This window comes from Paroedura picta, chromosome 2 (genome assembly GCF_049243985.1).
Source record: "Paroedura picta isolate Pp20150507F chromosome 2, Ppicta_v3.0, whole genome shotgun sequence".
Classification (NCBI taxonomy): domain Eukaryota; kingdom Metazoa; phylum Chordata; class Lepidosauria; order Squamata; family Gekkonidae; genus Paroedura; species Paroedura picta.
In genome coordinates, this window is record NC_135370.1 from 166453353 (window position 1) to 166469136 (window position 15784).

Consider the following 15784-nt stretch of genomic DNA (forward strand, 5'->3'; position numbering starts at 1 on the left):
CAGGCCCCCCCCTTTCCTATTTCCTGCCTTAATGAACTCATCCGCAAGCTATTTCCCACACTGCTGTGAATGCAGGGAACCCATCGCTCCCATTGACCTGGAGGTGGCATTCTCGCATGGTTACCACACCTAGGAAAGGGGGTGGAGCCTGGCCACTTACTCCTGCCTCAAGCTGCCTCCTTTCTCTCCCCCCTCAGTCCTCCTTGGGTGTGGCAGGGAGGCGTGGCCTGCTGACCTAATATCCGGCCAAGTTCCAGGGATCCTTGAAGTATTTCAGGAGCTCCTCAATGGTCAAAGAGTTGAAAAGGGCTTCTCTAGCCCTATGGCCCAGTTGTTAGGGATTCTAGATGTCGGAATAGAACATTTGTGCAATTCCCTCCACTGGCATGGGCTGTTGTGGTTTGCTGCTAGTGCATGTATGCACCTACTGAACAACACCAATGCTGTCGTAGAAGGAAGTGTGATGGTTCCCCAGCTATGACATCACTATGTCAACAAAAAAAAGGAACTTGCAATCCTGCCCCTGGATAGCCCAAGGTAGCCCATTCTCATCAGATCTCAGAAGAAGAAGAAGAAGAGTTGGTTCTTATATGCTGCTTTTTTTACCTGAAGGAGTCTCAAAGCGGCTTACAGTTGCCTTCCCTGTCTTCTCCCCACAACAGACACCCTGTGAGGGAGGTGAGGCCGAGAGAGCCCTATGATTACTGAAGAAGAAGAGTTGGTTCTTATATGCCGCTTTTCTCTACCCAAAGAAGTATCAATGCAGCTTCCATTCACTTTCCCTTTCCTCTCCCCACAACAGACACCCTGTGAGGGAGAGGAGGCTGAGAGAGCCCTGATACTACTGAAGAAGAAGAGTTGGTTCTTATATGCTGCTTTTCTCTACCCAGCGAAGGAGTCTCAAAGCGGCTTACAGTCGCCCTCCCTTTCCTCTCCCCACAACAGACACCCTGTGAGGTGGGTGAGGCTGAGGGAGCCCTGATATCACTGCTCGGTCAGAACAACTTTATCAGTGCTGTGGCAAGCCTAAGATCACCCAGCTGGCTGCATGTGGAGGAGTGCAGAATCGAACCTGGCTCGGCAGATTAGAAGTCCGCACTCCTAACTACACCAAACTGGCTCTCAGAAGCTAAGCAGGATCGGCCCTGGCTGGTGGGAGACCTCCAAGGAATACCAGGGTTGTGAGAAGGAGGAAGGCAATGGCGAACCACCTCTGAATGTCTCTTGCCTTGAAAACCCTACAGGGTCACCATAAGTCAGCTGTGATTTGATGGCACTCTCCACCATTACTATGACTGCCTACCCTGAAAAAAGGGAGGAGAAACTGCTTGTCAATTCTACTCCTGAGGTCCATCCTCAGCTTTTGCCTGAAGTGCATCATTTGTATTAGTGATCCTGCCAAAGGCTTTCCTGATTCCTCCACCTCACTGAAACCCAAAACAACTAACTTCCTAAGATGAAGATCCCCGGCTTGCAACTTCCTAGCATTTTGTGACTGGCTCCCACGACAACTGTTTTGTAGTGAAACTCATTCCTTGCTCTCAAAACTCTAGAAGTACCCACAGGTCCAACAAGACTGGGGGGCCCTGCTCTGGGTGATGGGAGGAGAAATCAAGAAGGAATCTCAAGACCAGTCAATTTCAAGCTTTGATATAAACTACCTCCCAGTGGGCGTGTTTGTTTGCTATGCCAGAATGACACCACAAAGGGGGACACGACGCCGGGCTGCCGTTTTTCGTGGCAGCCCGGGGCTAGTCGTACCCCGAAGACTTTCTCTGGTATGCATTAAGCCATCTGAATGATCAAGTGATGCACCAACGCATGCATGAACCAGAACACCACAGAGGGACAACTTGGAAAGGTTAAAACTTGAAACCTTCATTTGCTATGTTTCAAAAAGGTGCGTTAAGAGGAAAATGAATACTTGCACCAATGTAAGTGGCTTTCAATTTTTCCTCCCCATGGGGGGGAAAAATACAGTAAAGGGTGCTCTAAATCAGGGGTAGTCAACCTGTGGTCCTCCAACCTGTGGTCCTCCAGCAAATGCTGGCAGGGGCTCATGGGAATTGTAGTCCATGAACATCTGGAGGACTACAGGTTGACTACCCCTGCTCTAAATGATATTTAAGAAGATAATTGAACTGTTTCCCTGCATTGCTACAGGTTTCTTGCATCGAAATCCCTTCCTCTCTAGTTAAACTATGAACAGTTTGCAGCACAACTATTTCCCCTTAATGATCTCAAGGCACTCGGCCGGCTCAGAGCAATTAATTCTCATGTCATTCCAGCCTGCAGAGAAATTTGTCTCTCCGTTATGCTGGGAGATAAACTAGGCGTGCAGAAAGCGAATGGGCTGCCTAAACCTTACAGCCTATCCAGCATCCTTTGGTATGCGTTCGCTGGAAAAGTCAATGGAGATAAAAAGGAAACATGTTCCGTCTGAAGCTGTGCTTTCACCTTAATGAACTACAAGGCGACAAACGGCAACATCATTCCCCCGAAGTCACTATATTGCAGCTGCTGGCTGTTCATTAAAGAATACAGCTGCCTGTCTCATTAGTTCACTGCTGATGAACTCTGTCATCCTAAGCAGAGAAACATCCTTAATACTCCATTGCGTCAATAGGCTTAGAAGGGTTAGCGCCCGCTTAGCATCGCACTGCAGCAGTTCTAAGCCAACAAGTACTATCTGAGTAAAATTAATTAGGCTGTTTTAATTTACGAGGGCTGTCTCCGTCTATTTGGTCATCAAGACATGGTGATAACCTTCGTCCCAGAGCTCAGGGAATTGCCTGAAGTCCAATGAAGCGGCGACTTTACTGACGCTAAGCGAATCCTAGGGCGATCACAGGGTCTGACTGGGAAACCTTATCATAGAACCATAGAAACCTTATCATAGAACCATAGAATCATAGAGTTGGAAGGGGCCACACAGGCCATCTAGTCCAACCCCCAGCTCAACGCAGGATCAGCCAAAGCAAGTGAAGCAGTTGAGAAGGTCTTAAGAGGGGGGAAAGTTGTGTAGCCAGGGTCTGACTGGGAAACCTTATCATAGAACCATAGAAACCTTATCATAGAACCATAGAATCATAGAGTTGGAAGGGGCCACACAGGCCATCTAGTCCAACCCCCTGCTCAATGCAGGATCAGCCCTAAGCATCCTAAAGCATCCAAGAAAAGTGTGTATCCAACCTTTGCTTGAAGACTGCCAGTGAGGGGGAGTTCACCACCTCCTTAGGCAGCCTATTCCACTGCTGAACTACTCTGACTGTGAATTTTTTTTCCTGATATCTAGCCTATATCACTGTACTTGTAGTTTAAACCTATTACTGCGTGTCCTTTCCTCTGCAGCCAATGGGAACAGCATCCTGCCCTCCTCCAAATGACAACCTTTCAAATACTTAAAGAGGGCTATCATGTCCCCTCTCAACCTCCTTTTCTCCAGGCTGAACATTCCCAAGTCCCTCAACCTATCTTCATAGGGCTTGGTCCTTTGGCTCCAGATCATCCTCATCGCTCTCCTCAGTACCCTTTCAATTTTACCTTCTGAGAAGGCCACTGATGCTTCCTCTGCTTTTATGGCAAGATATAAACATAGTACTTTAATTTCCATGATTGCATTGCAGTAGGAGGCCATGCAAGAAGAGGAGATGGATGGGTGCAGCTCTGGCAGTATCACCCCCCCCTTCTCTATTAAAACTGGAAGTTGTTTTGAACTCTCTTGGTGGTGGACAGCACCATCAAGTCATAGCTGATCAGTAGCCACTTTGTAGGGTTTTCAAGGCAAGAGATTTTCAGAGGTGATTTGCTCTTGCCTGCCTCTATGCTGTGACCATGGACTTCTTTTATTGTTTCCTATCTGTGTATTAACCAGGGCCAAACCTGCTTTGCTTCCAAGATCTGATGAGTTCAGGTTTGCCCAGGCCATCGAGATCAGGGCTTGAACTCCCTTACTAGGCAGAAAAGTAGAATAGTATGTCATACCCATAGTTACACCAGTGTAACAGTTACTTTAACTGTGGTAGAAAGTGACATCAAGTTTAGGTGACTTACAGCAACCTTATAGGGTTTTCATGGAAAGAGAAATGCAGAAATGGTTTGCCAAACTGGGTTAGCCAAACTGTGGCTCTCCAGATATCCTGGACTACAGTGATCATGAGCATCTGCTGGCAGGGGCTCATGGTCATTGTAGTCCATGGACATCAGGAGAGCCACAGTTTGGCCAACCCTGCTCTAAATCATTGCCTCAGATGGGATCCTCTTAAATGGCAATGCCAAGGGTTTTGTTGACCCAATTGCTGCTTCCTTGTTTCCTAGTTTGCTATTTCATTATGAATTATGAAGATTACATTTTATGTTCTCCTCTTGATGATTGTTAGGTACCTTTTGGGTCTCAAGAGATCATGCATGGAATGGTAGTATAACAATGTTTCAATAAAACATGATAGAGATTAAGCAAGGACTAGCAGGGAAGGAGAGACCACATTTCCCTAGCTCAACCTGACCTCCAGCGGCATCTACTGGCTTCTTCCTACCTATTCCAGGTCATTTCTTTTCCTCCTTCCAGGTGACTCTGCCTTATAGTGACTCAGTCCTTTGGTCCATCAAGGTCAGCATTGTCTACTCCAGGGGTAGTCAAACTGCGGCCCTCCAGATGTCCATGGACTACGATTCCCACAATCATTCGCTGGCAGGGGCTCGTGGGAATTGTAGTCCATGGACATCTGGAGGGCCGCAGTTTGACTACCCCTGGACTACTCAGACTGGCAGCAGCTCCCCACCATCACAGGAAGAGGTCTCCCACATCACTGGCTATCGGCTCCTTCCTGCTGGAAATGCTGGGGACTGAAACTGAGATCTGCTGCATGCAAGCAGACACTCTACCACTGAGCCACAGCCCTTCCCATCCCACCCCACCTGCTCTTGATGCCTCTTACTGCCGTAAACCTTCACCACCTCTTTGTCCTCCCAGCTGCTGCATTTTTATATCATTTTCAGTTGCTGCAGCAACCCCAAATATTGCCAGAATTTCAGACATTGCTATCAAATTAGGGCTTCACCGGGGGCTCCCAGTCTTAAGGGAGAGGGAGAAAAAGGTCTCTCGACTCACATCCTCCACTCAGGGCACAATGATATAAACCTCTACCATGTCCTCCTTTAGCTATCTTTACGCTACACTGAACAGCTCCAGATCTCTCCAGCCTTTCCTTCTTCTCATCTTAATAAGTGGTTTACTCGCTTGTTGAATAACCACAGAATAAAACTGATCCTGGGTTACTGACCCTGTATCTGCAGCACTGGGTTTTTTTTGTCTGTGACATCCAAAGCTCCCACTGGATTCAGCGTTCCATATGTAATTTCCCTATAATGAAATCATGTTTAGCTTGAGGCATCGCCTTGCCAAGCAATCTCAACACTGTGGCTCCAGGATTTTCCTGAATTACTTTCTCCCTCCAAACAGAACAATCCCATTCATCTTTTCCCCCCCTGTCATTGATTCCATATTGATCTGCAAGTTCGTCAAGTTATAGCTCGAAACAGAAAGATCGCTCAAGCAGAACAGGGAGGCGTACATCCCCCTGTTAAAATGTTGCAGCTTCTTATCAGTACTGCCAAAGACAAGTCAACATCCCTCAAAATGCAGAGGGGTCGTTGTTGTGGGTTCAGTCCCCAGGACCTCCAGCTAAAATGGTAAGTCGTTAGTTAATATGGAAGACCTGAGGTCCTGGAGCAGGTGTGTCCAAACTGTGACTCTCCAGATGTCCTTGGACTACAATCCCCATGTGCTGGAATTGTAATCCATGGACAACTGGAGAGCCACAGTTTGGACACACCTGCCCTGGAAAGTTGCTGCCAGTCTGAACAGATGATACTGACCATAGCAGGACCCACGTGGACCCTTCCCCCTCCCAAAATGTCCAGTGATGGGTCTGGAGGAGGTGGGAAGGGGAGAGGTCCCAGATGGGTTTGTACAAGGCTATGCTTCCTAACCATATTCTGCATGATCGCGCCACTTCTGGGGTTTCTTGAAGCCTGAAGAATGTTTCAGAGCTTTCTTAATGGTAAAAATATTGAAAAAGGCTGCTCTAGATGGCCAACAACAGAATCTAGTCCAACACACTGCTCAGTTTGGTGTAGTGGTTAGGAGTGCCGACTTCTAATCTGGCATGCCAGGTTCGATTCTGCACTCCCCCACATGCAACCAGCTGGGTGACCTTGGGCTCGCCACGGCACTGATAAAACTGTTCTGACCGGGCAGTGATATCAGGGCTCTCTCAGCCTCACCCACCCCACAGGGTGTCTGTTGTGGGGAGAGGAATGGGAAGGCAACTGTAAGCCGCTTTGAGCCTCCTTCGGGTAGGGAAAAGCGGCATATAAGAACCAACTCTTCTTCTTCTTCTTTTTCTCAATGCAGGATCAGCCTAAGGCATCCAGGATAAGTATCTCTCCGGCTGCTGCTTGAAGATTGTCAGTGAGAGGGAGCTCACCACCTCCTTAGGCAGCCAATTCTATCACTGAACTACTCTATGAAATTTTTCCTGGTATCAAGCTGATATCGTTCTCCATGTAGTTGGAACCCATTACTGTGGGTCCTACCCTCTGCTGCCAACAGGAACCTTTCCCTGCCCTCTAAGTGACAACCTTTCAAATATTTAAAGAGAGTGATCATGTCCCCCCTCAACCTCCTCTTCTCCAGGCTGAACATTCCCGAGTCCCTCAGCCTTCCCTCACAGGGCTTGGTCCCCAGGCCTTGGATCATCCTCTTCACTCTGTCCTGAACCCTCTCGATCTTGTCCACATCCTTTTTGAATTGAGGCACCCAGTTCTGGAGAACACAGAGACGGAACGGAGAGGTTTCTTTATGTTGCTTCCTGTCACTACTGTTTAGAGATTTACAGCTTTTAAATGTGGAGGAGCCTTTGAAACACAAGAGTCGAACACTCAACTATTCCTTAGCCTTTTCTCCCCATCACAGGGCAACTAAATACTGGAAGGGTGGTACAGTGAATAGCATCAGGGCACAAGAATCTGGGAAACCGACGTCCCCACCTCCACATGGCCATGCAGCCCTCTTGGAATGCCACAGAAGAGACCCACAGGCTATCACACACTCTTGGGCTAGCTTACCTACCAGGGTTGTTGTGAGGATAAACTGGGAGGGGGGGAACCACTTGTGGCTGCTTCCTTGGAAAAAATAATGGGATACAAATATTTTAGCTGGATGGATTTGTTATTAGATCAGCCTTTTCCAACCTTTTGACTGTGGAGGTGCCACTGAAATATTCTCCAGGTTTCGAGGTACCAGGGAGGTTTAAATAGCTGGGGACCCTCCCCTTCCCACCCCTCCAGGCACATCATTGTCCACCTTGGGAGGGGGTGGGTCAACCAACACAAGTAAGGGTAGATTAAAAAAAAAAGAATATTTTCTTTCCTCTTCACTCAGAGCTGGAAATGGCAGCCAGAGGGCGGGGCAGCTCTCCCCAGCTGCCATTTTGAATCCCCCCCTCAAGCCATTCGCGGTTCCATACAGCACCATGGTACTGTGGTTGGGAAACCCTGGTTTAGACATTTTCTAAAGTTACAAATTTGTTATTGGGCAAGGGCTATTTTTATCTGACACAGAGGAGGCAGATACAGGGAATGGAAGCTTCCCCACTCCCCTGCCTTACCTCAATGAGCTCTGGTGCTTGAACACATTTCTCTATAGCTCACGCCAAAACTGATACTGGAGTTGGGCTGGGAGGACACTGCATACAACAGTGGTGCAGGGTGTCAAGTGCAGCAAGAACTCATTTTTTAGACAGGTAGGCAATGGGATGCAACTTGCCATCCCCCCCTTCTTGTAGGATCACGGCCCCCATGGCCACATCCGAGGAGTCCACTTGGACTGTGAATTGCTTTGCAGGGTCTGCATGGGCCAGACTGTTCTCAGAGGTAAAAAGCTCTTTCAATTTGTCAAAAGCCCCTTGGCAAAGCGGGGACCACTTTAGGGGGGCCCCTGGTCTCGTGGCCGCTTTTCCCCCATCTTTGGTTTTCAACAAGTCAGTTAAGGGGAGGGCCACTTTCACGAAATTGGGGATGAACGTTCTGTAGAAGTTGGCGAACCCCAAGAAACTCTGGAGCTGTTTGCGCGTCTTTGGGGGTTCCCAAGCCAGCAAGTCCTTTACTTTCCCCGGGTCCATCTCAATCCCCTCACCGGAAACCCCCTTGCATTGGAAGGCTTCCCTGTAATGGCCTTCCAATGCAAGCATAGCAAATTGTACCACATCAGTGGCCAAGGCCAGTCTCCTCACATGGCTACAGCAGCAACACAAATCTAGAGTGTACATACTTGGCCCTTATACAAACATTTACACACTAGTCCATGGCACATGGATTGCCATTGCAGCCCTTCCAGTGGCAACCACAGGCAATAAGCACTGTTTATTTATTTTATTTATTTATTATTTATTGAATTTATATCCCACCACTTTCCAAAGACCCGCAGCAGCTTACAAACATAAAAACACCATAAAAAAAACCTACATAAAACCCCAATTAGCCCTGAGGCCATAAGACCCCGCACAAGCCCCAAGATTGGCAGACAAACTACCTAGTCCCCCGAGCATCCCTTTCTAGAGGTAGGGGTGTACATGTAATAGCAAACCAAACCTTAGGAGAGGCCATGTTCTTAGGAGGAGCCTCAACCCAAGAACCAGCAGAAGACCTCTGTTTTTCAGGACCAGTGGAACTGTAACAGCTCGCCAGGGCCCTCAGCTCTCCCATGAGCTCATTCCACCAGGTCAGGGCCAGGACCAGGACCAAAAAGGCCCTGGCCCTGGTCAAGGCCAGGCGTACTTCCTTAGGGCCAGGGAACTCCAACAGATTTCCATTGCAGAGTGAAGTGCTTGCGGGGGTCATAAGGAGACAAGCGGTCCCTCAGGTAGGCAGGGACCTATCATCCCAGAGCGCAACTTAATTAGGAAGCAAATATGAGTCACGGACAAGATCCCTGCCGCAACGTGGCAGTTTTGGTGGAGTGATGTGGACAGGGCCCCAAGAGTTACAGCCATTCAAGGAAGCTATTGGCAAAGTCATCTGAGGACAGCACTGTGACTCATTCAGAGCGCACCTTGTGCATTCAGCACACCAACATCTCGCAAGGAAAAATATAAACCGGGGAGAGCCCTGAAAGCACAAGGGACTCAGAGTCGGATGTGGCGGCTCCCCCCCGCCTTTCCTACGGCAATCGCGCAACGGCTGAGGCGCCCAAGCTGAACGGTGTTGGTAATCTCCCAGTACAGGGTTCTGCTTGGAAATCTCTCTGAGCAAGACTCACAGAATCTCCATCGAGATGGTGGCAGTGTGTTACGAGGACGGCGTTCACTGCGAGGCGCATAATGGTATTAAAACGGAGCTGCGGAATGAGCCTGCAACCATCTCCACAGGGTTAACTGGGTAATTGTGTTTTCTGCCGGTCCTTGCTGTGGCCTTTAATTGTGGCTTGTCAGCACAATTTGCAGGCTTCTAGTAATTGCCAAGCTATTTTCTTCCCGAGAGATTATTTTTATATTCACGAGCTCTAATTTCTGTTTCCGAATGAGGACGTTCTAAGAATGGAAGTACTCATCTTTCCCCAAAGATGCAAGATGGGGGGGGAGGAAGCGAGTGAATGGGCAAGTCCTAAAAGGATCCCAAGTCTGTGCCAATCAGATGAAAGCTAATTCACGGAAGAGATGAGCAGCTGGGCTAAAATAAACACAGAAGAACAGCCTTACAGGGGAATCGCGGGGAGGAAGATGGTCCCTGGAGCCTGGAAGTTATTAATGAGTTCAGGGGTGGACTGACTTCAATCTAGCACAGGCCACTTTTCTTTGTTATAGAATTCCCCTGGTCCATCAAGGTGCTTTACCCACAAAGCAGTCAGAAGATTGGTCTATCAAGGTCAGTGCCATTGACTCAAATTGGAAGTGATTTCAGAGTCTCCCGCAGAATCATTCGAGTCACCTATGACCTGATCCATCTAACTGGTGATGCCGGGGACTGAACCTGGAACCTTCTGCATGCAAAGCAGATGCTTCACCACTGCATCATGGCTCCAGCCTCCTCCTCCTCCTTAGCTCTATTGAAAGGATTTCTCTACCTTCTCCTTTCCCAACAGTCACTGGCCACGTAGAAGAAGAGTTGGCCTTTAGACCTCCCTCTACTCTACTCTACTCTACTCTACTCTACTCTACTCTACTCTACTCTACTCCTCTCTACTCTACTCTACTCTACTCTACTCTACTCTACTCTAAGGAAGACAGCTTACAATCATCTCCCCTTCTTCTCCCCACAACAGGCATCCTGTGGGATTTTGAGATTTCTGAGAAAATTGTGACTGGCCCAAGGTCAGCCAGCAGGCTTCATGCAGAGGAGGAGTAAGGACTCAAACCTGGCTCTCCAGATTAAGGGTCCACCACTCTTAACTAGGGATGGGTGAGCAATAAAGTGCCCGAATCAATGCTAATTTGGGTGCTTTCCGGCTGTGTCCAAGCTAAATCACCCATTGGATGGTTCGAATCAGCTTTATGCAAATCACCATTTGGATGTGATTTGACAATTCGGCTTCAACAATCTTGTCTTTTAGTCTGCTCAGTGATCATGGGAGATGGAATTCGGAGGTAGAGGCACTAAATGTGCAGCATATCTGTGGAAGCCTTCCAGTTTCAAAAAGATTGGACTAGAGGGTCCAATTCTACAAGCTCTCAAAGAGTGTGCCCATTTTATTGTTTCCTTTAGGGGGGGGAAGACAAGAACAGAGATTCTCTTTTTTCTCACCATAGGAAACAATAGAGGTTGGATGGGGGTCACCCTTTTTGGGTGCCTGTAGAATTGGACCCCCTGTTCCCATCTTTTGGACATCTGGGGGTTCTTTTGCTGCAAATTTGGTGCCCCATCTTAAACCATCACCCCAGGCCATGGAATAGATAAAAAGGTACAATTTCCCAGTGACTTTAATGGCACCATAAATTATAATGGCACTGAATCAATTTGGACAAACCCAAATCTCCGAATAGGAACCGGTGATTTGGGTGTTTTGGATCTGGCCAAATCAATTCAACCTGAATCCAAAAAGTACCACTTTTCCCCCCTGTGCACATCTCTACCCTTAACCACTGTACTATGCTGACTCATATTCAGCAGTGAAAAATGAACTCCCCTCTGCTCCATCCATTCATAAATGAAGTTTGAACTCCCCTGCACTTCTTTTGTAAGAAGATCATGAACTCTCCAGTGCTCCATTCATGAATGAAGGACAAAGTTCCCTAGGCTCCATTAAGAATTTAGTAACCCCACTGCGCTCCTGATCAGGTCTCACCAGCATTCACTCCTTCCTTTGTATTTGAAATGCAGCTATGAATCACAGAATAATAGAATAATAGAGTTGGAAGGGACATCCTGGGTCATTTAGTCCAACCCCCTGAAGAAGAAGAGTTGGTTCTTATATGCTGCTTTTCTCTACCAGAAGAAGTCTCAAAGTGGCTTACATTCGCCTTCCCTTTCCTCTCCCCCCCAACAAACACCCTGTGAGGCAGGTGAGGCTGAGAGAGCCCTGAGATTACTGCTCAGCCAGAACAGCTTTATCAGTGCTGTGGTGAGCCCAAGGTCACTCAGCTGACTGCATGTGGAAGAGAAGCGGGGATCAAACCTGCTCACCAGATTAGCAGTCCACACTTGTAACCACCATACCAAGCTAGTACTATGCAGGACACTCACAACCCTATTGCACATCCACTGTAACCTGCCACCCCCCTGAACCTTTACAGAATCAGCCTCTCCGTCAGATGGCTATCCAGCTTCTGTTTAAAAATCTCAAAAAATATAGAACCCACCACCTCCCTAGGAAGCCTGTTCCAATGAGAAACTACTCTGTCAGGAACTTGAGGTGGAATTTCTTTTGAATTAATTTCAGCCCATTGGGTCTAGTCCGTCTCTCTGGGGCAAGAAAGAACAACTCTGCTCCATCCTTTATGTCAGTGTTCTGCCAGCCCCCGGGCCATGGACTGGTACTGGGCCGCAGCAGGGGGAGGGAGGTGTGGGAGCGGGAAAGACAGTGGGCGTGCCTCCCCCGCTGCGGCGTGGCACTTGCTGCACTAGGAGCACTGTGGGGGGGGGTAGGCGCAGCCACCAGCATGCCAGTGGGTGCAAATGAGCAGGCACCATGCATGCACATTTGCGCCCACCAGCATGCCCACACCTCCCCCTCTCCCAGTGCAGTGCTCGCTGCGCCGCGCTGTGTGTGGGGGGGAGATGCAGGCACCGGTGCACCGGGCAGCGCAAATGCGAAGGTGCAGCAGCACCTCCCTCCCCCCCCCTGGTTCCCAGCCCTAAAAAGGTTGGGGACCACTGCTCTATGTAGCAGCCTTTTAAATACTTGAAGAATCCTATGGCACCATCCCAGATCCCTGAGATCCCAGGAAATCCCCCCCACCCGGAGAACCCACTATTCTTCATACAGATGACATGCTGAAAACTACACATCACAAAGCTCATGTGCTAGGAGTTGTGTTTTGAACAGAGTCCCTGGTGCATGAATTTACCTCTCTCTCTCTCGCCCTCTCTCTGTATCACGGGAAAGGTGCCAGGTTTCAAATGCAGGTACTTTCTGCCTGCATCCCAATTTCTGCAGGATTCCAAATGGGGTGATTAGAAGCGGTGATGAGATTCCCTAATGCCCAGAATCTCTTCACAATTAATGCAGAGCTACACCAATCCTGAGGATGAACTCTCGCTGAAAGACATGGGCCTGGCTGCAGGCATTCTTGCCAGACGCCCGGCAACAAGCTGGTAGGAGACAATTCAGATATCGATCGCAATCTATCTGCTGGAAGCAACAAAAAGGCCTACCCAATAGCCAAAAGCTACATGTCGCTGCGTAGATGTGTCTGGCTGCAAAGCTGATCCCCTGATAGAAAATTTCATTCTGCGCAAGGATATTTTGTTCGATGAAGTGGAAACAAAAAGGAGAACAATTCTCCATCTCCACGAGCAGGTAGAAGCCTGGTTTAGCTACAAGACAGATTTTTAAAAAAATTATCAACATACTTAGCTAGGCGTCATTTAGTGCTGTGGGGTTCAGCCTTTTCGTAAACAGGTTCTACAGGGTTGTGTGGATAGGACAAGATGAGAGAAAGGGTGGGATAGAGCATTGGTCAAACTGGGAAGATTGGGATTCAAACCCTGCCCCCCAGCCATAAAGCTCACTGTTGGACTTTGGGCTGTCCACAGATAGTATGTCTAAGGGGAAGGATGAAGAATTAGATATGCCACCCTCCACTTTCTAGAAGGACGGGATTCAGAACCAAATTCCATTTCAAGTGTGAGCACAAATGCTTCACTGAGAAAATGGCGCACTGGACGCAGGGCCTGATATCCCTCTGCCAGATGCTCTGGGGTCAAGTCAGTGGATGACCAGACCTGCATCACACCAGCCTCTCCTTCTGCACCTGATTCTGTACAGGGACTGGCTTCACACCAATGGTCTGTCTAGTCCAGCATCCTGTTTCCCATAGTGGTCAACCAGAAGCCTTGGAAGGAAGAAGAAGAAGAAGAAGAAGAAGAAGAAGAAGAAGAAGAAGAAGAAGAAGAAGAAGAGTTGGTTCTTATATGCCGCTTTTCTCTCCTCGAAGGAGTCTCAAGTGGCTTACAATCTCCTTCCCTTTCCTCTCCCCACAACAGACACCCTGTGAGGGAGGTGGGGCTGAGATAGTCCTGATATTACTTCTCAGTCAGAACAGCTTTATCAGTGCCATGGCGAGCCCAAGATCACCCAGCTGGCTGCATGTGGGGGAGTGCAGAATCAAACCCAGCTCACCAGATTAGAAGTCTGCACTCCTAACCACTACACCAAACTGGTGTCGTTTGACTACTGTAAGGCACACAGAGGACCAAAGTCCCTTGATGACCCTTCTATCCACTAGTCCACAGAAGTCCACAGCCACGGAAGTCCCACCGAGCCACCACGGCTAGGAGTCTACGTGCCACATATCCGCTCAGTCCACTTTTCAAGTTCTCTAAGCCACTGGCCTCCATGACATCCTGTGGCAATGCATTCCGCAGGTTATCTATCTTCTCTATAAAGTACCTGAAGCGGTAACGGAATTGAATGGGGTATTTTAAGTAGGTTTTTTTTCAGGAGTTCAATTAATGATGGTTTTTAACTGTATCCAGTTTTGTTGTTAACCTCCCCGAGCCAGCTTGCTGGGAGGGGCGGTCATATAAAGCCAGCTAATAAATAATAATAATAATAATAATAATAATAATAATAATAATAATAATAATAATAATAATAATAATAAATTGGGAAGAGGGGGACTGCCAAGTACTTTTAAGAGATCTGTGGCTTGCTCCCCTTTAAGCTTGGCCCGCCCCCGTTTGTCTATCTCTCTCTCAAAAATTGGTAATAAAGAAATTGACATTTGACCGCATTCTTCTTCGCATCTGAGTGCAGGACTCCAACTGAATGAGAACACAGGCTTTCTGACAGTATTTGCTGTTACTCATCCGGCACCGTGAACCCCTGCCCCTTCCTAGACACCTGCGACAACAGAGGAAGTCCCCCGTGATGCTGGAGAAAGGCAATAGTTGATAAGGTCACACCAGCACGGCAGGTGGCTCAGAACACAACAAGCAATCCACTGGCAGGTGTGGAGAGGGCTCCTTGAGCCGTACTGGCAACACTGATCATACAGATATGGGCTGGTTTGTCAACAGGCTCTAAAACAGGGGTGCACAAACTTTTTTGACCTGTCGCCCCCTGGGGGGGAGCACTAGGGATGCCTGCAACAAAGTACCCTGATCCGAAATTACAGAGTTCTGGTTTTGTTTTTCGATTTAGTGCGCATATCATGCTCGTCTCTCCAAGAGCTCAGGACAGTGCGACTCATTTCATCCTCCCAACAGCTTTGCAAGGACAGGCAGGCGGGACGTTAACAACAAATATTAGACTGGGATGAAGAGAACACATGAAACTCCCTTCTACTGAGTCAGACACCTGGTCTTTCATTGTCATTATTGCCTGCCCTGACTGGCAGCAGCTCTGGTCTCTAAGAAAGGAGGTTGAGAGGGGACAGGATGGCTCTCTTTAAGTATCTGAAAGGTTGTCACCTAGAGGAGGACAGGGAGCAGTTCCTGTAGGCAGCAGAGGAGTAATGGCTTCAAACTACATGGAGAATGATACTGGCTAGATATCAGGGGGGGAAATTCATAATCAGAGTAGTTCAGCAGTGGAATCGGCTGCCTAAAGAAGCTAGTGAGCTCCCCCTCACTGGCAGTCTTCAAGCAGTAGCTGGACAGATACTTATTCTGGATGCTTTTGGCTGATCCTGCATTGAGCAGGGGGTAGCCCTGTATATCCCCTTCCAACTTTAGGATTCCAGGATTCTATCCCCTATTCTCTGCTCCTTTCATGGGAGCAGCTGGGTACTGAACCTGGGATCTCCTTACTCTACCACTGAGCCATGGCCCCTTCGAGCAACCAGGACTTGCCAGATCACTCGATAACTTCATCCCCCAAAACCCTCGTCAAGACACTCCCTCCCCACCCCTATTCCATCCAGCTTTATTTTACTGTTTTGTTTTTTTTTAGAGCAGCCCCAGGTAATTAAATTGCAGCTGCTTTTATTTATTATAATGCCCTGGCTGGGAAAGCAAACTGTCAGTGCCTTTGAATTATCCGTCCGCCAAGCTGCATTCTGTATCCGAAAATGGTGTATTATTGCAGATCCTAGCATTAAATATTTAGCGCTTCTGGAGTGAGCTG

The 15784-nt window shown here is 48.2% G+C and overlaps 1 protein-coding gene across 7 annotated transcripts in view; it reads right to left on the minus strand.

The window, feature by feature from the left end:
* BEGAIN (brain enriched guanylate kinase associated) overlaps positions 1-15784 on the minus strand; it is a 287735-nt gene that overhangs the window by 175415 nt on the left and 96536 nt on the right. The gene's annotated exons all lie outside the window — the stretch shown is intronic.